Source organism: Dama dama, chromosome 16, assembly GCF_033118175.1.
Source record: "Dama dama isolate Ldn47 chromosome 16, ASM3311817v1, whole genome shotgun sequence".
Taxonomy (NCBI): Eukaryota; Metazoa; Chordata; class Mammalia; order Artiodactyla; family Cervidae; genus Dama; species Dama dama.
In genome coordinates, this window is record NC_083696.1 from 24,183,832 (window position 1) to 24,204,547 (window position 20,716).

At 41.7% G+C, this 20,716-nt stretch overlaps 1 protein-coding gene across 1 annotated transcript in view; it reads right to left on the reverse strand.

Moving 5' to 3' along the window:
* Positions 1-20,427, reverse strand: part of DIRAS2 (DIRAS family GTPase 2) — a 36,088-nt gene extending 15,661 nt beyond the window's left edge. The window contains exon 1 of the mRNA XM_061163575.1: positions 20,296-20,427. The gene's annotated coding sequence lies outside the window, so the exon portion shown is untranslated. The remainder of the gene's footprint in view (positions 1-20,295) is intronic.
* Between the last annotated feature and the right edge of the window lie 289 nt (positions 20,428-20,716).

The following is a 20,716-nucleotide window of genomic DNA, read 5'->3' on the forward strand; positions in this document are numbered from 1 at the left end:
AATCAAGATTGCCGGGAGAAATATCAATAACCTCAGATAGGCAGATGACACCACCCTTATGGCAGAAAGTGAAGAACTAAAGAGCCTCTTGATGAAAGTTAAAGAGGAGAGTGAAAAAGTTGGCTTAAAGCTCAACATTCAGAAAACTAAGATCATGGCAGCTGGTCTCATCACTTCATGGGAAATAGATGGGGAAACAGTGGAAACAGTGGCTGACTTTACTTTGGGGGGCTCCAAAATCACTGCAGATGCTGACTGCAGCCATGAAATTAAAAGACACTTGATCCTTGGAAGAAAAGTTATGACCAACCTAGACAGCATATTAAAAAGCAGAGACATTACTTTGCCAACAAAGGTCTGTCTAGTCAAGGCTATGGTTTTTCCAGTAGTCATGTATGGATGTGAGAGTTGGACTATAAAGAAAGCTGAGTGCCGAAGAATTGATGCTTTTGAACTGTGGTGTTGAAGACTCTTGGGAGTCCCTTGGACTGCTAGAAGATCCAACCAGTCCATCCTAAAGGAGATAAGTCCTGGGTGTTCATTGGAAGGACTGATGTTGAAGCTGAAACTCCAATACTTTGGCCACCTGATGCAAAGAGCTGACTCATTGGAAAAGACCCTGATGCTGGGAAAAATTGAGGGTGGGAGGAGAAGGGGACGACAGAGGATGAGATGGCTGGATGGCATCACCGACTCAATGGACATGGGTTTGGGTGGACTCCGGGAGTTGGTAATGGACAGGGAGGCCTGGTGTGCTGTGGTTCATGGGGTCGCAAAGAGTCAGACACGACTCAGCAACTGAACTGAACTGAAGGATTTTTACTGATATTACAATATAAAAAAGGATATCTATAAGAAATTAACAATTTTCAATAAAGCATACATTCTCTAGGTAAGAGAGTGTACTTTTTAGAATTTTAATTTAATAAACGATTCATTTCATGTACCTTCTTAGTGGAACATAAAAAATGAAAGATTTGTTAGTGAGAAATAGCTGCCTGATCATAAAGAAGGAGTTAAACATCCCCCGGCTCACCTTTATCCAAAGAAGTAGAATCCTTTTTGAGTAATCTTGTTTCTTAGTGTTGTGGAGACACCCACCCTGGCAACACTAGTGCGGGCACTAAACCAGGTGACTCATCTGCACTCAGGTATGGAGCCCCCATCCCATATACATGGTGGGGGTCAGGGGGGTGGGGTTCCTTAGACACCCACCACAAGACCTGTAACAACAGCAACAATGAAACAAGTGGAGAAAAGTTGGGACATTTCTTGGAATGGAAAGGATAGAATAAATTATTCTTTAAGAGTTTTGTTCAGTTCAGTTCAGTCGCTCGGTCATGTCCAACTCTTTGCAACCCCATGAATCACAGCACACCAGGCCTCCCTGTCCATCACCAACTCCCAGAGTCCACTCAAACTCATGTCCATCGAGTCTGTGATGCCATCCAGCCATCTCATCCTCTGTCGTCCCCTTCTCCTCCTGCCCCCAATCCTTTTCCAATGAATTAACTCTCCATGTGAGGTGGCCAAAGAATTGGAGTTTCAGCTTCAGCATCAGTCCTTCCAATGAATATTCAGGACTGATCTCCTTTAGGATGGACTGGTTGCGTCTCCTTGCAGACCAAGGGACTCTCAAGAGTCTTCTCCAACACCCCAGTTCAAAAGCATTCTTCGGCGCTCAGCTTTCTACACCATCCAACTCTCACATCCATACATGACTACTGGAAAAACCACAGCCTTAACTAAATTGACCTTTGTTGGCAAAGTAATGTCTCAGCTTTTTAATATGCTATCTAGGTTGGTCATATCTTTCCTTCCAAGGAGTAAGTGTTTTTTAATTTCATGGCTGCAATCACCATCTGCAGTGATTCTGGAGCCCCCCAAAATAACAGCCACTGTTTCCACTGTTTCCCCATCTATTTCCCATGAAGTGATGGGACCAGATGCCATGATCTTAGTTTTCTGAATGTTGAGCTTTAAGCCAACTTTTTCACTCTCCTCCTTCACTTTCATCAAGAGGCTTTTTAGTTCCTCTTCACTTTCTGCCATCTGAGAGCCAATTTAGCCTACAGCTTAGGCACAGAAATAAGATTCACTGATGTCTGTCTAAAACTATTTCATTGGGGACATACATGATGGCTAGGAATCCAAACAGCCAAAGAAAATGCACTTAGTTACACTTTTCAGATTTACAAGAGCCTGACAATGCCCTATGTTTGGGGCATCTTCAGCTTTATGGCTTTTCCATGTGGGTAAGAGAAATAAAAAGGCACATCATGTTAATAAGAGATAGTACCATTGTCTTGGTCAAAGGATCAGTTACCAAGTTTGATCCTGAATGACCAATGCAGTATGATAACCTTGCAGGGAAATTAACACCAAAAGATGAAGACAACTGGAAGGCAGAAACTCTGCCAGCAAGGAGAAGAAAGTGCTCAGTATCAGGAGTGATGGCTTAAAGAGCTACTATGTGTAGCCTGATGTCCTTCCTTCACTGTCCACTTATTGGAACATGGCTCTTTGTATATGCACTTGGTTGTAGATTTCTATTTTAGTCAAATGAAAGTTTACAAAATTGCCAAGTGGGTAAAAAAATATTCCTTCACACAATCATGAACTAGTTTATTACTCACGCTTTTGGTGTTTTACCTAAGAATCCATTGCCATCATGAAGACATACCGCTACATTTTCTTCTAAGAGTTATATAGCTTTAGTTTTTATTTTAAGGCCATTGCTCCATTTTGAGTTAATTTTTTAATATGGTGTGATGGAATCCAACTTCATTTCTTTATCTATGGATATCCAGTATCCTGAAACTATTTGTTATGAAACAATTCTTCCTCTGTTGAATGATCTTGACCCCTTATCAAAATTCAATTAACTACAAATGTAAACTAGGTTTATTTCTGGACTCTTAATTTTATTCCATGGTCTATGTGTCTATTCCTATGCCAGTACCACACAACTGGTCTACTGCATCTTTATAATAAATTTTGAAATCTGTAAGTGTGAAGCCTTGAACTTTGTTCTTTTTCAAGATTGTTTTGGCTCTTTGGGTTTTGTGCAACAAATGACAGTGTCAGGAAAGTTAAAAGAGAACCTACACCACGGAAGATAGCATGTATCTGGTGTACCAGATATCATATACCATAGCAGATATATGTACCAGATATCATATATCTGGTAAGAATCTAATATCCAGAATACAGAGGAAATACAACTGAATAACAAAAAGAAAAAGCAACTAAAAATGGATAAAGAACTTGAATAAACATTCTCTAAATAATATACAAATGGCCAATAAGCACATGAAAAGATGCTTAACATCACAAATTATCAGGGAAATGAAGATCAAAACCACAATGAGAAATCACCTCACACGCACCAGAATGGCTACTATCAAAAATCAAAACAAAAAAACAAACAAAACAGAAAATAACAAGTGTTAAGGAAGATGTGGAGATGTTAGAATCCTTCTAGGAAGAATGTAAAACAATGCAAAATTCAACAGTTACCATGTAACCCAACAATTTACTTCTGTGTATATACTCAAAATAATTTAAACATATATTATGATATATTATTCAAACAGTTGAAAAGATATTTGTGTACCCACATTTCTAGTTCCTAACAGCATTATTCACAACAACCATAGCAACCTAAATGTCCATCAACAGATGAATGGATAAACAAAATAATATATTTACAAAATGGAACATCATTTAGCCTAAAAGGAAGAAAATTCTGGCACATGCTACAACATGGATGAACTATGAGAATACTGTGTGAAGTGAAATAAACCAGTCATGGAAGAACAAATATCATATGACTCCACTTACATAAAACATCCCTAGAACAGTTGAGTTTATTGAGACAGAAAATAGAATGGTGGTCTACCAGGGCTTGGGGGGAGGGGAGAATGGGGAGTAATTGTTAATGGGAATAGAGTTTCAGTTTTGCAAGATGAATAGTTCTGGAGATGGATGGTGATACAACAATGTACATGTATTTAATGCCACTAAATGCAATTGCAATGGGAAATTATATGTTACATGTATTTTACCATGATAAAAATACACAATTATAAGAGAAAATATTTTCAGCAAAAATAAAACTATGAATTAACAATTGCACCCATAGCACAATTGGTATTGGCACAGCAGATAGTCCTTCTCCTTTGTCATCCACATTACACATTAAGAGCAACAAGAATCTAATCTGATCTTGCCAGGCCAAAAAAAAATATCTAATTTCTTGAGACCAACTGAAATCTACACCTACTTCTAGGCCCTAATTTTATACTGTATCAGTGCTCCTGTTACACATCACTATTAGCCACTGCATTTAAAACTAAGCCCACAGGACTGCATTGTCCAATATAGTAGTCACTTGCCACTTGAAATTCAACTAGACTGAACTGAGAGGTCTTGCCCTGGATTTTGAACACATATAAAAAAGAGTGTTAAATATCTCATTCATAATTTTGACACTGATTCCAAGTTGAAATGATATTTCATGTACATTGGATAAAATAAAATATATGATTTGAATTAACTTCAACTGGGTCTTTACTTTTTTAAATGTGATTACTAGAAAATGCACATGTGCTAAGTCACTTCAGTTGTGTCCAACTCTTTTCAACCCAGTGGACTATAGCCTACCAAGCTCATTTGTCCATGGAATTCTCCAGGCAAGAATATTGGAGCAGGCTGCCATGCCCTTCTCCCACCCCAGGGATTAAACCTATGTCTCTTAGGTCTCTTGTGTTGGCAGATGGGGTTTTTTTTTTTTACCACTAGGGCCATCTAGGAAGCTCTACTAGAAAATACACAATTATATATTGGCTCACAGTGTTTATCTATTGGGTTGCACCACACTAGAACAAATCTCTATACTTTTTAAGCAAAGTTTAATACATTATACTTAATCCAGTATGTTACAAAATTTAAACTTGACTTTTTAAATGCTTGGTGGTGGTTTAGTCGCTAAGTCGTGTCCCACTCTTGCGATCCCATGGACTGTAGCCTGTCAGCCTCCTCTGTCCATGGGATTCTCCAGGCAAGAATACTGGAGTGGGTTGCCATTTCCTTCTCCATGGGATATTCCTGACTCAGGAATTGAACCTGGGTCTCCTGCATTGCAGGCAGATGATTTACCAACTGAGCTATGAGGGAAGCCCCAAAATGCTTAGAATCTTTTTAATATTGAAAGGCAAAATGTCACAAGTCATTGGAAAAACACTTATTTTCCAGCTATAATATATGAAATAATACACCAAAATGCTTAATAACTAAAATGCAGTCCTTTCTCAGAGTCCTGTAGGAAGATAATTAGAAAATAATTACGAAGGTATCAAGAACCAGTATTAGAAGTTTCACAGTGGACATGTTTACTAAACAGAGCAAAGTAGAAACATTTCAAATATACTTTAGCGTGTCTATTATGTATTAGAATGATTCTCTTTCAATAATAAGATACTTTAGCACATACATTGTTCTTTCACGGGGCTCCCCAGGTGGTGCCATGCAGGGAGCCGGCCTGCTCAAGGCCCAAAAAGGCCCTGGGAAAGGCCTTGAAAGAGGCCATTCCCTGTCCCGCCACCCCGTGATAAAATAGTAAAACATTTGCCGGGTCTCCTTTGTTCTTCCTTGAGAAAAACGTAGTAGTGACCTTCACTTAGTAGTTTATCTTGGAATGCCAAAAACAAGACGTAAGCTTCTGCAATCACTTAAGACAAAGAATTGTATTGACGTGACAAAAACCAGATGGCATTTTTATGAACTATGTTTTCTGCTTGTACTAGTATAAAGGTAGCTGTTTTACTCAATAAAGTTGCTGACTTGCCTAAAGAGCATTCAGCCCTCTCGACCCCATCCTTTACTTTCAGCTTCTTTTCCTCAGGCTTCCGTGCTGCTGCGGTCAGGACTTGTTCTCATTGCTGGCTGGTCCCGGCAGTGCCATGGTAAAGAATCTGCCGGCCAGTGCAGGAGACTCAGGGGACACGAGTTCGAATCCTGAGTCAGGAAGATTCATGTGGAGGAGGAAATGGCAACCCACTCCAGTATTCTTGCCTGGAGAACTCTATGGACAGAGGAGTCAGTGGGCTACAGTCGAAGGGATCACAAAAAGTTGGACGAATGAGCTTACATGCAGCAGTAGCATCCTTCTTTCAGTATTTATTATTTTGTGTTCTCTCTCTTCCTCTCCCTCCAATACCAGTGCCATAAAGGCAGGATCCCTGTGGGATTCACCCAGCAGCACATAATTTTATTTAACCCAGTGCTGGACACATCAGAAACACTTAGCGCATGTTGATTACCAGCTGTTGAAATACATTTTTGTGAGCTGACCAAGGAAAATTGTATAAGAGAAGATCAATGAACTCTTTAAAGAAAGAAAATCAAGTTTTAAAAAAATCTATGTAAGAGTAACTGCTGGCAATGTCAAGAGAAATAAAAAAATTACATGAGTATCTATAGTGACATTATAGAGACAGAAACAGAGGTGAGTGAATTTATTGCACTGTTCATCAGTCAGTTCTTGCAGCAAAGAAGCTGAAGCCAAACAGGAACTTCTGGGTACTTTATTTCTTAATATATAAAAATAAGACCTTTACAATGCGGTAGATTCCTTACAACATTTCATGTGAAGGTGGCAAGCCAAGATGAAATTTTTTTTTAACCACAGGATGGTTCACTAGTCATCTTGTAGCAAGGAAAATATATGTGTTACAGAACTAAAAGGCAAATTGTGTGTTTTTCTATTACACAAAAAGCAACTGTTCTACATTCATAACCATTTTCTGGGTGGCAGGCAGTCTTTAGCAATATGACATACAGCAGGTATTTTCCAAAAATAAGCACATTTTCTCCACCCCTGCAATACAAAGGTGACATTTTAAAACATAAGAGAGGGATCAGTACCTACTTTGGAAAAACAACTGTCCTATGGAGAAAGCATTTTGAAAAGAGATATAACAGTGGAAACATTTTTATACATGATTTTGCCAAATGCAATGCAAATGTGTCCCTTAAAAGCTCTCTTACTTGTACAATTAAAAACTTGAAAAGAAATGTTTTTTATCATTTTAAGTCTTCCAAATGAAGGGTTTCCATGGGTATGGGTACATTTGATAAGAGCATGTCAATGCAGTATATTTCAGTTACATTTTGAGGATGTACAGTGGACATCAGAGGTGGCCAGAAGCCAGAAAAAGGCTCCCTGGAAAGTTGCTATTGGAGCAAAGATTTGAGAACAATGATGGTGTGAATTCTGAATACCTGGGAGAAGAACTTCCCTGGTTGAGGGAAGGGACAAACGCAGAAGCTATCATGATATGTTCTAGGAAAAGGGGGGATTCTAGAATGGAAGAAGGGGTACAGAAAAGTAGATGGAGCCAGCAAGGTAACGGGCAGGGAATGTGTGCGTGGTGTAGAGGCAGCTGTTACTGTGGTGAGGTCCAGCTGGGGCCAGGGTGGTGGCAGGGGAGGTGGGTCAGGGCCATCACTAATTAACTTGCCAGTTAGACAAGCTCCAATGGCTTAGCATGTAAAGAATCCACCTGTGATTCAGGAGCCGCAGGAGCTGTGGTTCGATCCCTAGATCAGGAAGATTCCCTGGAAGAAGAAACAGCAACTCACTCCAGTATTCTTGCCTGAAAACTCCCACGGACAGAGAAGCCTGGCAGGCTACAGTCCATGGGGTTACAAAGAGTCAGACACAGCTGAGCACACATGCATGCAAGACAAGCTCACACCTCCATCCTTGTTACCTGATCCCCCCAACCCAGCTATGCTTACCCCCTCGACAGTGTCACTGGATTTCACGTCTTCAGATGCCATCCATCCAACTGTATAGGCGAGGCTTCCTTCTTAAACTGCAGACTCACACTGCAGAATCATATGTCTCCCTCTCTCACCTGAACACCTCTGCTCTGACACGTTGGAGACGTCTCAAATATAGTACGTGCAAAACACAAAAACTCTCTATATCCACCCTAAGCTGCTCCCCTTATAATTTGCATCATCTCAAGCAATGCCTACAGCTTCCTTCTGGATGTCCATGACAAACCCCTTGGGATCCTCCTGAACCCCTTGAGTTCTCTTGGACCTCTTGTCCATTCCATCAGCAAAGTGTGTCGGTGGTATCTTCACATCCAGACTTAACCACAAATCATCTTCCCCAGTGCCCTCACAACCCCCTGGCAATCCATCACCTCTTACCTGGATCACTACCACAGCCTCCTAAGCGGTCATTTGCTTCAAGCCTTGAGCCACTCCAATCAGCGCCTCCTCCAGGCACTAGATTACATCATTCCTGTGCTTAAAGCCCACTGGTCCCCCGTCTCCCTGAGAGTAAAAGGTGAAGGGTCCTGCCCCAACCTGTACCCTCACTTCCTGCCATTCCGCCCCCTGCTCGCTTCATTCCAGCCATCTTTGTCTCCCCATTGCAACTTGGACACACCTGCCATGTTCCTGCCTCAGGGCCTCTGAACTGGCTGTCCCCTCTACCTGGACCACTCTTTCCCCCACGACCTCCTGCAGGCCTGTGTTCACACATCAGTGAGAAGTTCCCTGACCATTGAACTGGATTTATAGTTCCAGCCTCAATTTCAGCAGTCTTAGGCCTCTTCTTGCTTAATTTTCTTCCATAGCATGTATCCCTTTCTGAATACAACTTGCCTTTTTGACAACTGTGTTTATTTCCACTATATTATAAGCTCCAAGAGAGGTCTCTTCTGTTTCTTACACTGCTGTCTCTGCAGTGACTGAACACTGTTTGGCCCATAAAGAGTGCACAATAAGAATCTGTTCAACATCACTCATTATCAGAGAAATGCAAATCAAAATCACAATGAGGTACCATTACACGCCAGTCAGGATGGCTGCTATCCAAAAGTCTACAAGCAATAAATGCTGGAGAGGGTGTGGAGAAAAGGGAACCCTCTTACACTGTTGGTGGGAATGCAAACTAGTACAGCCACTATGGAAAACAGTGTGGAGGTTTCTTAAAAAACTGGAAATAGAACTGCCACATGACCCAGCAATACCACTTCTGGGCATACACACTGAGGAAACCAGATCTGAAAGAGACACATGCACCCCAATGTTCATCGCAGCACTGTTTATAATAGCTAGGACATGGAAGCAACCTAGATGCCCATCAGCAGATGAATGGATAAGGAAGCTGTGGTACATATACACCATGGAATATTACTCAGCCGTTAAAAATAATTCATTTGAACCAGTCCTAATGAGATGGATGAAACTGGAGCCCATTATACAGAGTGAAGTAAGCCAGAAAGATAAAGAACATTACAGCATACTAACACATATATATGGAATTTAGAAAGAAGGTAATGATAACCCTATATGCAAAACAGAAAAAGAGACACGGATGTACAGAACAGACTTTTGGACTCTGTGGGAGAAGGCAAGGGTGGGATGTTTCGAGAGAACAGCATATATATTATCCATAGTGAAACAGATCACCGGCCCAGGTGGGATGCATGAGACAAGTGCTCGGGCCTGGTGCACTGGGAAGACCCAGAGGAATCGGGTGGAGAGGGAGGTGGGAGGGGGGATCAGGATGGGGAATACATGTAACTCCATGGCTGATTCATGTCAATGTATGACAAAACCCACTGCAATGTTGTGAAGTAATTAGCCTCCAACTAATAAAAATAAAAAAAAAAAAAAAAGAATCTGTTCAGTGTGTAAATGAATCTGCAGTTGAGTTCTAATGAACAGACTGGAAAGGACAAGCCAAGAAATGCACCTCAGGCAAGAGCAACGTGAGCAGAGACCTCGGCTTCATCTCCTGGCCATCACTACCTGTGGCAATTACCCTTGCTTTGGTGGTGGGCTGAGTGGGATCTCAGACAAGGTTTTGAGGCTACAGTGAGAGAGGACTAGTGTGTACCATACCATTATGTCAATGGCAGGGCATCTTCTATCACTGGAGAGGACTCATCTATGGCCATGTACTGCAGGAGTGTATTAACAAAGCCAGGCCAAGACTGTTTGCAGGCCCCTTGGAGAGAGAGAGAGCCCTCCACATCTGATGCTCCGTATCTGGAGCCCTCCATACACTGGAAGGAGGGTGGTGTGACCTTCATCAGTTAGTGATATCAACAGCAATGAGTGATGGCTGGTACATAAAAGGGCTAAGACACAAAGAGATAATAAAGTGTCAAGAAAAACTCCTAAGGTTTCCAAATGGTGAAACTGGAGAGATGGGATGAGATCAAAGGCCAGGTTTTAGGGGGAAGTCATTAGCTTGATTTTCAGCAGATAGAGCACTAAATGTCTTCGGGACAGTCAAGGGCTCACATCAAGTACACAGGTGGAGGATGCTTCCAGAGCAGCTGCAGCATCAGGGATCAGAATGCAGACGTGGAAGTCATCTGTGCTGTGGTAGGGGTTGAAGCCAAGTCTGTGGATGAGATGACTTGTAAGAACAAAGAGAAAATAGTATAGGACCTAGATAGAACCTCAGGAGACTCCAAAATGTATTGTTTGAAAAGGCAGTGGGTCTGCAAAGAATTAAGAGAAGGAGTGACCAGACTGTAGAAATAAAAGCAACTGCACAGAAGGGCATGTTGTGGAAGCTGAGGAAAGGGAGGACTTCAAAAATGAAGAGAGGGCTTGACTATGTCAACTGGTAGTGAGCTGTGAAGTACAGTGAGAAACTGAAAACACCCACTGGTTGAGAAACAATGAACATCATCAGTGACCTCAGTGAGAGATGTTCTTAAAGCACCCTGGGTGGAAGCTGGATTGCTGTAGGTTGAGAAGTGAGCATGGAAAAATGAAGCGTTAGTCACTCAGTTGTGTCTGACTCTTTGTGATCCCATGGGCTATAGCCCACTAGGCTTCTCTGTCCTATTCCATTGCCTATGGAATTCTCCAGGCAATAATACTAGACTGGATACTTACCATTCCTTTCTCCAGGGGATCTTCCGGATTCAGGGATTCAACCCAGGTCTCCTGCATTGTGGGCAGATTCTTTACCGTCTGAGCCACCAGGGAAACTCAGAGTGAGCAGGAGACACACACGTTGATACATGAGATGCAGACATTGATAAAGGCAGCTCTGAAGTATTTCCTGAGATTGATCGTAAATTGGAGGACAGCTTGTGAATCGAAGGCTGAATGCTACCCAGTTTTGATTAAATACAAAGACATGAACATGTTTAAATGTTAATGGGAAGGAAACTGAATATGCTAGCAAGATAAATGGTAGTTCTGGGAGAAGCTAAGGAGAAGTTGAGCAAGGATGCTGTAGAAGCAAGATGCTGTGGTCAGGGAGCGGATGCTCCACTGTTCCTCTGGAAGTGGGAAAGCCTCTTACACTGATGAGATCCCCTGGGGATGCAGGTATTGGATTTAAGAGCAGTGGAGGGAAAACATGAAGTCACATAGATGACATTTGAGCATAAGGTGAGGGAGAAGACTAAACCAGAGGGAACGCCCTTGGTTGAGAGTAGAATATCCAGGAAGTCTGAAGTTGATGGACTGACAAAAGGCAAGGGCATACACTCAGGAGCTGAGAACCATTAATCAATGAATACATAATTGTGTCTGTTCTCTGGTCACTAGGCAGCTCAGCAAAATTTGCTGTAAAAGGCTACAGCTACTGATGTGTCTAGAATCCAGTGACAAACATCAGACAAGATGTAGTACTACCTGCCCTCAGCAGGCTTCCAGTCAAGGCCAGGACCACTGGAATCATTACCAAGATAAGTATCTCAAAACCAGAATAACAAAATATCAAGAAGGTCTATTCTTGCAAAACTGTGACTTCAGTTACAGAGTCAGGACTGTCTGTGGGGAAATGAGCTCAGTCAAAGACCGGAAAAAAAGAGTGCTCCTGAAAGAGCAAACATGGATTTAGCCAGATACAAAATAGGGAGTCCTGTAGGTCCAGCTTAAAGACAAAGCTATAAAGGAAACAAAATCAATATCTTAGGATGAACTGGAGAGTGTGCATACTAGGTAAATTAGGAAAAGCTAAAACTGATGGCCAGAATTCCATCCAGAAGCAAAGTGCAACTATGAGACAATGGCTTCATGCCAGGCTGTGTAAGAGAATAAATCTGAGATAGTGAGAGAGAAGAATCATTAAGATGCTGATAAGATAGCGACCACCAACACAACCCAGGAGTCCTGACGGCCTAGTCAGTGTTGAGAGGTCCCAGGCAAGTCTGATCTTTGCAATGTCTCTGATTTAGTTATCAGCAGCCCCCTTTGACAGAGAAGGGAACTGAGACCTTAGCTGGTTAAGGTAACAGTGCACCGATGCGGAGCTGGTAAGTAGCAGAACCTGCATTTCAACTCAAGTTTAGCAAATCCTTTAAAGAGTTCTGGCCAATTCAAATTAGAAACAAGTGAACAAGGAGCTCCACATTATGAAATGTTGGAGGAAGTTTTTCTATACTAACATGTAGTTATTGTCAAGCAACTTTCAGAACATCTCATATTTATTTTAAAATAATAAAAATGGTGTTATCGTTTAGTCGCTAAGTCAAGTCTGACTCTTTGCAACCCCATGGACTGTAGTCCATCAGGCTCCTCTGTCCATGGGATTTCCCAGGCAAGAATACTGGAGTTGGTTGCCATTTCCTTCTCCAGACAATCTTCCTGACCCAGGAAGGGATCGAACTCACGTTTCCTGCTTGGCAGACAGATTCTTTACCACTGAGCCACCTGGGAAGACCGACAACGATGGTAGGCAACGAATAATGGATGACTGTGTATGTTTTCTGATTCATCAATAAAGTTAGAGATGCATTATCAAAAGCTGAACACTGTGCTTAGTCGCTCAGTCATGTCCGACTCTTTGTGACCCCATGGACTGCAGCCCATCAGGCTCCTCTGTCCACGGGGATTCTCCAGGCAAGAATCCTGGAGTGGGTTGCCATGCCCTTCTCTGAGCAATGATACCAGTGGTTAATATAACACCTGCTTGTATAACATGGGTTAAACTTACATCATGCATATTTGAATCAATATTTAACTTAGGCCTAATGCCAGGGGCAAAAGGATCCTGATACAGCTGACCAATGAAGGGCCAGGACACAGGAGACTGGAGTCAGAGTAAGAACTCTGATTTTCCTGGTCTTCACAGGTCTTAAGGGAAGGCAATGGGATGATCCAAAATGTTTAGGACTCACATGCCTTCCAATACTGCATTAAAATAAAGACTTATAGTTCCTAATTAGTATCAGTCCTAAAATTAAGGTTTGGGTCACCTTGGTTGTCTCAGGGTTGTAGAGCAAGATCCCTGGGCCCAAAACGTGGCTTGTATTTCTGTAACAGAAGTACAACAGCTTCAGTGGAACCTGGAATTGTCCTAAAAGATAGAACTGGGTAATTGCATTGTCATCCACAGATTGGCACTTGCCATGGGTGCTTGCCATCTCCCTCTACAAGGATTAAGCCATGTGCTGCCGCAGCTGCTGACCTCCAACATTCCTGAAGGAGTTCAGGGCAGAGAGCAGAAACGAGGCACTCTCTGCTCTGGGAAAACTGACAAGTCTTCAGATAGTTAGATATTCTCCGGAGCTGATTTTATGAGCCCAATTCTTATATCTCCTCATATCTAGAAAAGCAGTAACATCCTTCATGGTGATGAGTGTTTCTCATGATTAGCAGAAGTTTCACGAGACCATCTGAAACTTTTTAAAAAAACATGTGCTTGATTCCCTTCAGCAAAATTACATATATACTGTCCTTTCCCCCACTGCCTCTTAGAAACAGTTTAGACTCTGGCTACACAGAACTACATACCAGCTACATAGAACTCACTAAATGGCCTATCATTTATCACTAATTTATCACTGATTGCTTTTTTTTCCCCCTCAACTAACTCTCATCACATTTTTGAGTTGACTAACCTCCTATAAATAAAAATACTGGATCAAACTGTATGTGCATTTTAAATTTGGTAGAGATTGCCAGTTGCCCTCCAAAATTACCACCAAATTGCCCTAGTGACGTATGATGCTGCTAGTTCCTTGGTCTGGCATAGCCCAGTGTGGGTGTATTATCAAAGTTGTGGCTCCTGCCCATGTAACAAGAAGTCTGTTTCTCTTGATTGATTTAATTGTATTTGATTTGTGTGAGACTGAGGATTTCTTCATATGTTCCAAGTAATTTGCATCTTTGAGGCCTCCATGTTCCTGCACTCTGCTCAGATTTCTATTAGTTTTGTAAGGATGGTATTTACCCTATTTCAAGGCGGTCATACTCAAACTCGTCTCAGCAGACCAGAGCTATCCTGCTCATCTAGGACCATGTTCCACCTGCTCTGGCCCCACTGAATCCGTCTCTGGGGATCCAGCAATCGCAGGTGTAACTATCTCATCAGGTGATTTGGGTGCTTAACATTTGAGACCTACCATACTAAGATAATTAGACCTCATCTGAAATATTTTCCAAATTTTTATTCCCAGCTGCCATTCATCCTTTGCTGTTGTTTCTTCTTCCTAGACAGAAATTTAAAATTTCTGTGAAGCCCAATTTAAGAAACTTTTCCTCTTTAGGATCCCAGTTTGGCATCTGCTGCAGCTGCTGCTAAGTCGCTTCAGTCGTGTCCGACTCTGTGCGACCCCATAGACGGCAGCCCACCAGGCTTCACCATCCCTGGGATTCTCCAGGCAAGAACACTGGAATGGGTTGTCATTTCCTTCTCCAATGCATGAAAGTGAAAAGTGAAAGTGAAGTCATCCAGTCGTGTCCAACTTTTCACGACCCCATGGACTGCAGCCCACCAGGCTCCTCCATCCATGGGATTTTCCAGGCAAGAGAACTGGAGTGGGTTGCCATTGCCTTCTCCAAGTTTGGCATCATCCTTAGAAAATTCTTCCCCACTCTGAGATCATTAAACATTCTCTCTACCTACATTTTCATTCTTTATGTTTAAATATTGGCTCCAACAACATGGAGCACCTTGAAATGGAGGGTATTTTTAGAGGAATTTAAGCTAACATTTAAAAGAAGGGAAGAACAAAGAGGAAGTATATAGAGTGTTATTTGTAAATCCACCTGGAATGATAGAAAATATATAAACACATGGTTATCATGATATCCTGGAAATTTTAGATTTTTTAAAAAATGTAGGTCACCTCATCATTTCTATCATTCAACATTCCCAGCCTCATTTTGCTTGCATGTAGCTTACCCAGACTTTACATAGATATACACTTACATAAACCTTTAAAAAAAAGTAGGGTCAGATGTACATTTTGCGGTGCCCTCTTGACCACCATTCTGTGGTCAAGAACCCAACAAAAGCCTAAAGGGGCCTCCAAAGAGAAGCACAATCTTTCTTTAAGTGTCAGGAACTAAGGCCTTTCTTAAAATCTCAGGGGACTATTTCAAGAACGCAATGAGATAATCCACTGCTCTTATAGGTGTGTGTGTAATGATGGGGTGGCAGCTGGGTATGGGGCTTGGGGAGATGCGTTCAAGTTCATACCAAAAGGAAAATGCCTTTGAGCTGGATTTTTAAAGTAACAGAGACCTGAGAGAACTGGCTTTGCCCTGGATGCAAAGACCTGGGTACTGATCATTTTTCCTCTTTGCTCAGTATCATTCAAAGATAAAGTCCAAATTCAAAAATCACAGAGATGCTCCATTAAAACAATATGAGTGTAAAGAGGACATAAGAAGGAAAGTTTACCCCTGCAAAGGCTTCTCTGTCTAAATACTGATAAATAGCTAGACCCATCTGGAGCCCAGCTTCAGAAACTGAGGGGGTAGGAGCAGAGGAGAGAAAGAGACAGAGAGATTCATTATTATAGAAAGGCCTAATACAAAGTTCCTCTGTTCTCTTATTTCTTCAGAAAAAATTCACTTTCCAGACATTCATTAGCTTTGGAAAAATAGCATATAAACTTCTTTCATACAAAACGTAGTTCTCTTTCAATGTCCTACAATCCTTTTGAAGGCAGAGAGTCATATGATAGAAATTGTACCCATGCCCACCAGCACTCATTGATCACAGAAGCTATCCAGAGACTGGGGGAAGAAACTGACATCTTTTCAAAAGGACATTCATAGCCACGTGTCAAGAAGTCTCTTTGCTATGCCGTGCTCAGTCGTGTCCGACTCTGCGACCCCGTGGACTGTAGCCTGCCAGGCTCCTCTGTCCACAGGATACTCTAAGCAGGAATACTAGAGTGGGTTGCCATGCCCTCCTCCAGGGGATCTTCCCAACCCAGGGATCGAATCCCAGTCTCCCACACTGCAGGCAGATTCTTTACCATCTGAGCCACCACGGAAGCCCAAGAGTACTGGAGTGGGTAGCCTGTCCCTTCTCCAGGGGAACTTCCTGACCAGAAATCAAACCAGGGTCTCCTACGTTGGAGGAGGATTCCTTACCAGCTGAACTACCAGAAAGTCACTCCTAAAACAAATATTATATATTAATGCATCTTTGTGGAGTCTAGAAAAATGGAAGATGATTTTATTTGCAAAACAGAGAGACATAGACATAGAGAACAAACGCACAACACAAGGAGAGAAATGGAGAGGGGATGCATTGGGAGATTGGGATTGTCATGCATACACTGTTGATACTATGTACAAAATAGATACCTAATGAGAACCTACTATATATAATAGTTCAGGAAACTCTGCTCAGTGCTCTGTGGTGACCTAAATGGGGAGGAAATCCAAAAAAAGCGGGGATATATGTATACATATAGCTGATTTGCTTTCCTGCGCAGCAGAAACTAACGTAACATTTTAAAGCAACTCTACTCCAATAAAAATGAATTTAAAATTCTCAACACCCCTACCCCAAAACAGAAGTCACTACTCATGGATCAGTCAATCATAAAGTATTACAATTAACCAAACTTTATTTAATGGTATTGAAACAAATAGCTAACAACATTGAAGATATGTATGCCAGTGAAGGATCATATAAAAAGACCTAAATGCAAAAAAAAAAGACCTAAATGCTAGCTCACTATTTATTGATTTTCCAATAGGTTTGCTGCTGTTGGTCCAGTAATTTAAATGTGAAAATGGAATGGCCTCCAATGAGGCATGGGACCTCACATGCTGACATCTGTCACCAGGGGCTGGACCAAAGCAAATTCGTGCAAAACGGCAAGGTCCACCATAAGGTCTTCTCCCTTTGTTTCTGCTACAGTAGATCCCTAAGCTGCGTGTGGGCTGAATTCACATCTACTGGTTATTTTTTCATAAAAACCAAGGGAAGTATTTGACCCAATCCTCTTGTTTTACTGATAAAGTAGTAAAAATAGGTTCAAGACTGCACAACTAGTTAATGGCAAGGAAGGGTAGGACACAGGTCTTATAGCAATTTGAGATCATTTGTATATATATGTTTTTGATAGTGTTTAATCAGTTTAATTTAATAGCTCCTAATATTTCAGCTTTTAAATTGCTTTGCCAAAAGGTTAACATTCTATAGTTGTGCTGGTTAATACAACAGCCACTAACCATGGACCTCTGGAAACATAGCTACTCTGAATCAAGGTGCTCTGTAAGTATAAGACTTAGCAAAAAAAAAAAAAAAGTAAATGTCTCATTAGTATTTTGTATTAACTACATCTTTAAATGGTCATTTTTTAATATACTGGGTTAAAGAATATATATTATTAAAATTAATTTCACCTATTTATTTTTACTTTTCTAACATGACTACTAGGACATATTAAACTATGCATGTGGCTCACACACTATTTCTATTGGACAGTACTGATTTATGGGAAGACACTTAACTGCACTAAGGAGAGAGCTACAAGCAATCTTCCTTTCCTGAATTTGCCCGTGACAAAAGCAAAGGAAGAAAGGATGAGACGGCATTTGTTCCAAATACTTTAAAAAATACTTACCTGGTCAAGGAACCCAGACTTGCAAGCCACATAAAATAAATAAAAACTAAAACATAATTTGAAAAAAAATAATTTTATGTTAATTGTTAAATGTGCATACATGCATCAATTTAATGTGTAAAAGAACATTAGCAATCATGACAACATGACAATCATCACCTCTCCTTTTAAGAGCAGCTATTTTCCTAGAAAAATCATACCCAAAGCCAATTAGTGTCCTAGAAATCAGTTCTGCCTTTAAAGAGACATCTGTCCATTATAAACATCCATACCAAGTAGATAAATAGACAGCTGAGAGCTGGATGATAAATGGATAATGGGCAGACCAACAAAACAGACAGACTCAGTTCACCATATAAGTGGGAATGGGGCATCATGGTCATCTGAATTGAAAGTTACAGGTCAGCACTGAGTCCATTTTAACTTAAAATAGCTGGCAGGCAACCTCCTCACCCAGGTAGCCAAACATTCCTCTTTGTAACAAAGAAATTCTCCTGTGCAAAACTGACTGCCTTTATCTTGGAGGAAAATAATGATTGTGTCTAAATTAATAGGTTAATTTCCAATATACTAATATATATCAAGTATGGCCACAAAATTAGAAAAATGAACATACGATTATTATTATCACAGCTATACTCTCTTTTTGATAAAAGAACCTTGTTTGTTTTCAAAGGTTTTAATTTTTCACTAAGATACATAGATTTCAGTGTACACAGTATTTACTTCTAAAATATATTTCTAATAAAGTCAGGTGTGGTTCCTAGGAGATGTACAGCAGGACATGAATAAAGTCTTCTCTGTTCTTCCCCTGGTAAGATGGCACTGTTGACTGCTGAGAATGCTACTTGCTAGCCACAAGCTGAAAAGAGACTTCCACAACTTGGAATTCAATGTGAGTGTTTTCTGAGTCTCTTCTTTGGAATAACTCTACTAAAGCTGTAACAAGAAAGGATTCTGGAGATTTCTGCAATAGCCGTGCATATATATTTGCCATCTGCAGAGATAACTGAGCAGCAGTTGTGTGCGATGGTGGAGACGACAGTCACCTCTCCCCACCCTGTTTCCTGAGTTCACTGGGCACTGGAGTCCCTGCTACCAAATTAAACTCCATGTGTTAAACGGGATGAAAATGCTTCCTTCTTTTGTGTCTTCTGTTTCTGTAAAATGAACTATGGATTTTCCTGCATCTCAGCCCATAGGATCTCCTGCATTTCCAAAGATAGAATTGTTGACAATTTGCAATTTCAGGCAACGACCAAAAAAAAAAAAAAAAAGTATTATTCCCTCACAAATTTGTTAAATTTATTCTAATTTTATCCTCCCCTTTTCTCTCCCTCCCACTCCACCTCCTCGAATCCAAATGTCACTGGGAAAGAATCACATTTGGACTGATTTGGAATGTAAAATGCTCCAACCTTTTACTGTTACCTAGAAAATCTTCCTTAAAAAGAAATTTTTCCTCAAGTTTTCAGTTCCAAACAGAAAAGGTCCCCTATGCTAGGACTAGCTTCTCACATGGAAGGGGGTCATTCAAAAAATAATGTGGGCAAATATGTAGAATAAATTCCTAAGGAAGGCAAGTTGTGTCACTGCACAGTGGGAAGAAACTGAATTCCACCACAGCCATGTAGATAAGCATTCATGGACATAACACGATTCACAGAGCTTGTAATTTAAGTTTCCCAGACCCCCATAGAACGTGAACTAGAGTTTTAAAGGGGAAAACCAGCATTTTTCAGCACAGAAGACTCAGGCAGGTTCCCACCTGGCTAGTAGCCAACAACGCTTTGCAGGCGAGCCTGGGAGCTGTCAGCAGTCATTGTCATCTTATGGGAACCACAATCTTACAACTAAAGATGGGATGCGGCACCTTTCCCATCTTCTCTTCTTACAACAACAAAACAGGAAGAAACACATGTAGACATCATGAAATGCATTCTTTGAAAGGAGAATTAAAACAGTTAGCCAAGTCTCAGCCAAGCCCGCGAAGAGCTCCGCTCTAGTACGAAAACACGCTGAAACGAAACAGCAGCCTCTAACGTGCTCTCACTTTGGACCAGATCTTTTCAGGACTTCCGTAAAACCATTAAATCAACTTCTACATAATAGAAACACCTGCACCGTATAATTTTCTAAAACACAAACTCCTGCTTCGGAATTCCAAATAATGTGTAAGATATAGATTTTTTTTTTAAAGGATATTTTTATAAAAGTATCAAGATGCTCACTCTCTCTGACAAGGATACAGAAATGCAGTTTTTTACTCTTTCATCTACTCCAATCTTTATATTGCTGACTCGCCCTCCCAGATAGCGGTAAACCCTGTTAAGGCACTAGCAGACAAGAATGCAAAAGCCGTCAGCGTCCCAGTGCAGAAGCAGCGAGGCCACAGCAAAGGAAGAGAAATCTCGGTTACCTGAGGATGAACACAACTCTTCCCAGAGCTGCTTCTGAGCTCGCCTCGAATAGGACCGGGCAGCGCAGGCTGTGCGGATACGGGCTCCTCCCGCAGGTAGGCGGGGCGCGAGCTGCCTCGCGCCGCCGTGACGATGCTGTCAGCTATTTGCCCACCCGTGCGCCCCGCGCCCCGCGCCCCCGCGCACCTGCGCCCGGGCTCTGGTGCCCCGCGCCCCCAGCGCACCTGCGCCGCCCAGCCCGGGCGGGCCCGGAGCTGTCACTGCCACCCCACCATCCTCCAGCCTCCCCCACCTCCTCCCCTCTTCAATCTCGGACTTCTCAGCTGTGCCAACTGCTGCAGCGGTGGATGCTCCTTCTTAAATGGCGCCTGCTCGCCTCCAAAGAGCGTTTAGGTGCCACCTACTGCATGCTCCTGGAAT